The 6,044-nt window shown below is 38.6% G+C and overlaps 1 non-coding gene across 1 annotated transcript; it reads left to right on the forward strand.

Annotated features, from left to right (window-relative positions):
* Window positions 1–5,022: 5,022 nt before the first annotated feature.
* Window positions 5,023–5,096, forward strand: TRNAI-GAU. Its single transcript has one exon. It is a non-coding gene; the product is annotated as a tRNA-Ile (tRNA).
* Window positions 5,097–6,044: the final 948 nt, after the last annotated feature.

Below are 6,044 nucleotides of genomic sequence, written 5' to 3' on the forward strand. Positions count from 1 at the left end.
GAATAAATGGGATTATATCAAACTAAAAAGCTTCTGCACAGCAAAGGAAACAACCAACAGAATGAAAAGACATCCTACAGACTGAGAGAAAATATTTGCAAACTATATATCTGACAAGGGATTAATATCCCAAATATTCAAGGAATTCAAACAGGTACACAGTAAAAACAAACAAACAAAAAAACCCAAATAACCCAATTAAAGAATGGGCAAAAGAGCTGAATAGACATTTTTCAAAGGAAGACATACAAATGGCCAACAGGAACATGAAAAAAATGCTCAACATCACTAGTCGTCATGGAAATGCAAATCAAAACCACACTGAGATATCATCTCACCCCAGGTAGACTGTCCATTATTAAAAAGATAGAGAATAACAAATGCTAATGAGGACACATAGAAAGGGGGACTCTTCTACACTGTTGGTGGGACTGCAAATTAGTTCAGTCACTATGGAAAACAGTATGGAGGTTTCTCAAACAACTACAGATAGATCTATCATATGATCCACTGCTGGGTATATACACAAAGGAATGGAAATCATCATGTCTAAGGGATACCTGCACTCCCATGTTCATCGCAGCTCTATTTACACTAGCTAAGAGTCGAAATCAACCTAAATGTCCATCAACAGATGACTGGATAAGGAAAATGTGGTACATATACACAATGGAATACTACTCAGCCATAAAAAAAGAATGAAATTTGCCATTCGTAGCAATATGGATGAGCTTGGAGAAAATTTTGTTAAGTGAAATAAGCCAGGCACAGAGGGAAAAATCCTGTATGTCTACACTCATAAGTGGGAAATAAGAGAGAAAGAAGGAAGGACAGAAAGACCACAGTGGTGCATTGTACCTGCAGAGGGAGAGAACAGACCTAGGGTTGCTGGGGGTGGGGGGTAGGAGGGGAGGAAGTTAGGGGAGAGGTTGGTTAGAAGACAAGGGGAATAATTGTGATGTGAGGTGGTGGGCATGCTGATACCATTGATTTGATCATCACATCTTGGGCACAGGTGCTAATGGTCAGCTCTGTGTTCCATGAGTATGTATAATCACTAAAAAAATTAAATGTTTTAAAAAAGGAAACAGCCCATCAAGAAGGAGGTAACTCTAAATTTCATACAAGTTTAAATCAATAATGTCTGGCTTAAAATAAACTCCACACCTCTTCTTTAATGTAAATTGCATGGTGTTGTGACTATTAGAGACCTGGTGCTTTGATGTCTTTCTCGCTTACTTGCAGTCACAATTATTCCAGGTGATTCAGTTTTCTGGAAGCCTGACCACCAGGCAGATGTGATGTTATGATCTCAGTACACCCATTTGCCTTGGAGTCAGTCTTCCATCACTTTTAGCATCTATTAAGGCATGAAATCTGAGGGATTTTTGGTTTCTTTTTCTTTTTTCTTTCTTTTTTTCAACTGCATCTCTTGCAGAAATCAGCTGCTGAAGGGTGGGTAATGACCAAAATAGCCAAAAAACCTCCAATACTAAGATCATAGCCAATTCAGAGGAAGGTTTACTGCTTAGTAATGACCAAAAAATAAAAATTAGGTGAAGATAAAAAGCTCAGAAGCAATGAAGAAACAACAAGGAATATAGACACAGAGAATAAAACAAGATGAAAAATTACAAGAAAAGAGAAGAAACAAAGAGGTGAAAAGGGAGGGTAAAGAAGGGCAGCATACCTGAGCAGCAGGAGCCAGGCAGAGCAGCAGTGAGGCCCATGGGTATTCATGGGCCTGCTTCCCGGGCACACGTGCAAGAGTTTCTCTAGATCATGTCCTAGAAGTCAGATTGCTGGAGCACAGGGTATGCAGATGTTTAAACGACTTTCAAAAGTGATAATTCCACACAAATCTATAGCGACAAACAATAGATCAGTGGTTGCCAAGGACTGAAGTCTGAGAGAAACAACTGATTGCAAAGAGGTAGTGATTACACCAGTGTATATACATTTGTCAACATTCATTAACCTGTACACTTAAACTAGGTGCATTTTGTTGGATGTGTGTAAACTATACTTCGGTGAAGTTGGTCTTATCTATGCACTCTTAATTACTCTAATTTTTACAGTATGCCTTGGAAGGACAAGCCCCCACCCCACCCTGCCCCCCACCCCCAGACTGGTTCTTTTTCTTTGGGAGTGTAATTATTAGCCCTTGGCTCCTCCATATAAGTTTTAGAAAGAGCCTATTGAATTCTGTGGAAAACCCTATTGAGAATTTGAATGGAACTGTGATGAATGTGTGGAGAACTCATTAATTTTTGGCATTGAGTCTTTCTATCCACGGTATATCTCCCCATTTTTACAATGTTCTCCATAAGGGACTTTGTGCCAGCTCAGCAAAGTCTGCCCTATGTTGGAAATGGAAGATTCTGCATACTTCTCAGAGACTAAAAAATAAATTCTGTGAAATCTCCAGGTGGGGCTCTACTATAGAGAGTTTTCTACATTTATTTGATCACAGAAACCTTTTTTTTTTGTTCCAGAAAACTTTGGGGAATAAATGCTCCATAGATCACAACTTGGGAAACCCTGTGATCAATAATCTGTAAGTACTCTTCTACCTCCAACATGATATAATTCTGTCCTTTTGTACCTTTAGAGAAAAATCACAGGCTTACATGGAGAAAAATTAGTCAGTTATTCACTTTGAGGCAGTTGGGTTAGTGTTGTACAAGAAAGCTTTGACATTTTAAGCATTGAGGACACCAAAACACGCCAAAGCTCATGTAGGAGATATTTTTGAGCCTTTGGCAGTTAGAAAGCACACCAGGCCAATGGAAGCAACCATTTTAATTCAAGGGTAATTCTCATAATCAAATGTTCAGACTTCTGACTAAACATGAACAACTAAACACACATGTTTATCTCCACTTTTCCTGAATCTTCTTACTACCATGACGGTAAGTGAATAAAAAAGCATAAACCCCTATGTACAAAGAGAATGGGAAAGGAGGAAACAGAAGGCAAGGGAAGTAAACATGTCAGAAAAACACAAAGCCAAATACTAAGCAGTCATTGACTTAACAAGTCAAAGAAAGTTGAAGTCTAAACATGCAGTAAGAGCAGCCATCAGAAGCAAGCCTATCTGGGCCTCAAAAATCCTGTAAAGGCTCAAGAATAACAGATACAAGATATAACTGAAAGAAGGGATACAGAATGGGGCTAAATAACAAAAACCTACATTCTACTCCACCCAGATCAATTTCTAGTAAGGTTAAACCAGATGGGATCTGAACTTAGGAACACCAGGAACAGCCAAATATAAAAGTGAAGGATTTTATTGAAATGAAAGACATTAAATAAATGTCGACATATTGAATGGTATGGAAACCCTCAAATCCTTTCTCTCATGCATCTCCCACAGCACCAGCAGACATAATTATACTGCCAAGGCAGGAAACTGAAGGATACGTCTATGGGGATACTGAGCAGTACATGAGGAAAGGTCAACAGATTGATAGGGAACTCCCAATTAAAAAGCTGTGTCTCAGGGCCGGCCCGGTGGCACACTGCTACAGTGCGCAGCTTGGGAGTGCAGCGGCGCTCCCGCCGAGGGTTCGGATCCCACATACAGACCGGCTGCTCACTGGCTGAGCGAGGTGAGGGCACAACACCGAGGGTTGCGATCCCGTTGCCGGTCACAAAAAAAAGACAAAAAGGAAAAAAAAAAAAAAAGCTGTGTCTCACACAATCACCCAGTGTAGTGCTTTGTACTAGTTTAAAAGTCAGTGTATATGTCCCTTCATATTTAATAATGCCGCATTCTTATATATAAAAGGATAGCGAGGAATCACCTAACATTTTACGAAAGCCACTAACAGGAAACAGGTTTTTTTTAAAGTCAATAGAAAAAAATAAAAAGGCAATAGAAACAATGTGGGGAGTAGTAGATCAAGACTATAATTAATATCCCCAGAAAGATCAAAGAAGATATTGCATCCATGAAATAAGAACAGTATGCTATAAAAAGGAACATCCAGAGAACAAGTAGGAGCTCTTGTAAAATGAAAAAAAATATGACATAAAATGTACATTTTATGATTTTAAGAAGAAAATGGAGGAAATCTTCCAAAAAATAGACAAAGGTACCAAGAGTTGTAAAATAGAGAAAATAAAATGAAATAAAAACGTTAACATTGGGAGAAGCTGGATAAAGGTATATGGGAATTCTCTGTAAAGCTAAAATTATTTCAAAGTAAAATATTTAAAAGTTATAGTTTTTGAAAAAAATGCTTCAACACTTCTGCATTACTTATAATGGTGCTGTCTAATATGGTAGACACTAAGACATGTGGCTATTGAGCATTTGACATGTAGCTAGTGAAAAGTAAAATATGCTATGAGTATAAAATATGTACTGAATTTTAAAGACTTAGTATGAAAACCAAGAATGTAAAAAGTCTCACTATTTCGTACATTGATAACATGTTGAAATGATAATATTTTGGATATATTGTGTTAAGTAAAATATATTATTAAAATTGAAAAGATAAAAAAATGAAGTGTTCACAGAATGAGATCTGCCTGTGTTGACCTGAAGCTGCCACTACTCATAGAACCCACCCACACAGAACTATTCCCCTCAGGAATTCATGCTGTCCTGTCAAATCCATTCCTTTCCTAATTTTCTTCATCCACCAACCTTTTAGAGGAAGTCAGAAACAAAGTCAGAAACAAATTCAGAAACACCTCCCCCACCTCTGCCACCCCTCTAGACATCTATATGCCCTCCAGTATCCCCAACTTGCTCTGATATTTTGAGTTCTGTTACTAATGGCTTCCTGGGGCAGCTCCAGCTCATAAGATTTTAAGAAGCGTTTTCAAAACCTTGAAGGTAAATGGTTTGTTTGTAGGTGAATACCTTGTAATGCTGACTAGAAAACAAGAACTCAGAAAGATGGAACCAACTTTTGTGTATTTATGGCTTCGCAAAGGCCTTATGCTTTGCAAAATTTGAGTAATAGATGAAAAATCAAATATAAGCTAATTAAAATTAAGTCCTCGGGGACTGGCTGGTTAGCTCATTTGGTTAGAGCATGGTGCTGATAACACCAAGGTCCAGGGTTCAATCCCTGTACCGGCCAGCCACCAGAAATAAATAAACAAACAAACAAACAAACAAACAAATAAAATCAAGTCCTCAAATACTTAAGAACAAAGCCCCATAAACGGCTGCTTTAGAGTCTGAGGCTTTGGCAATTTTAAGCTGTGACAAGACTTTCTGTGAGCTTTGAAGGTCATATCTTGAAAAGAACAAAATATAGTCTTTGGTTTTGAAACTTTTCCCCCAAGCTCCACCTTCCTTCCAACATCTAGATCTTTTCAAAGGCCTGAACTTCTCCTTTGGATACACTCTGACTATTGGAGGAAAAAGGCAATGCTAACATCCAACTACAGAAAGAGATAGATGACACAAATGCTTTTGCAAGAAGTGAAGATTGAATGGGGACAAAAGAAGATGAAGCTTGTAAAAGTGAAGAACAAGGCCAGAAAGCCTCATTGGGGCCACTGCTTCTTTTGTTGGAGATGATTGCAGTGGTGGAAAACAATGAGCTGGAACCATTAAACCTTTGAAATCCCTGGGCAGCCAAAGCTCTGTGGGTCCATCATGGGAGCCTTCTAACTGAGGGCCTCTGCCAGGCGAGGCTAAGTAGGAAACTGACCATTGGAATGTGTTCACTTCTTTCTCAGCAAAGGCTATTAAATGCTGGGTTGATTTTTTGTTTGTTTGTTTTTTCAAAGGGGTTGAAGAATAAAGACTGTTTATGAAAAGGCTGGCACTTTGAAGGAAGAAGAAAAATACCTGCTGACAGACATGAAAACATACAAGTTCACAGACTTTCAATCCTTCTCAGCACCTCTTGTACATCTTGAGCCACATTTCATTTTCTTATCTCTGGGTACAAATGGCTGTCACCATATTTCTTCGGCATGTTAGCTATCTCTCCGACCTCTGTCATCCAGAAACACAAAATCCGTGTATGGTACACATGTTCAATTGCTAGGCAACACTCTTACCTTCCTCTCTGATG

Source organism: Galeopterus variegatus, unplaced genomic scaffold, assembly GCF_000696425.1.
Source record: "Galeopterus variegatus unplaced genomic scaffold, G_variegatus-3.0.2 Scaffold851, whole genome shotgun sequence".
NCBI lineage: Eukaryota > Metazoa > Chordata > Mammalia > Dermoptera > Cynocephalidae > Galeopterus > Galeopterus variegatus.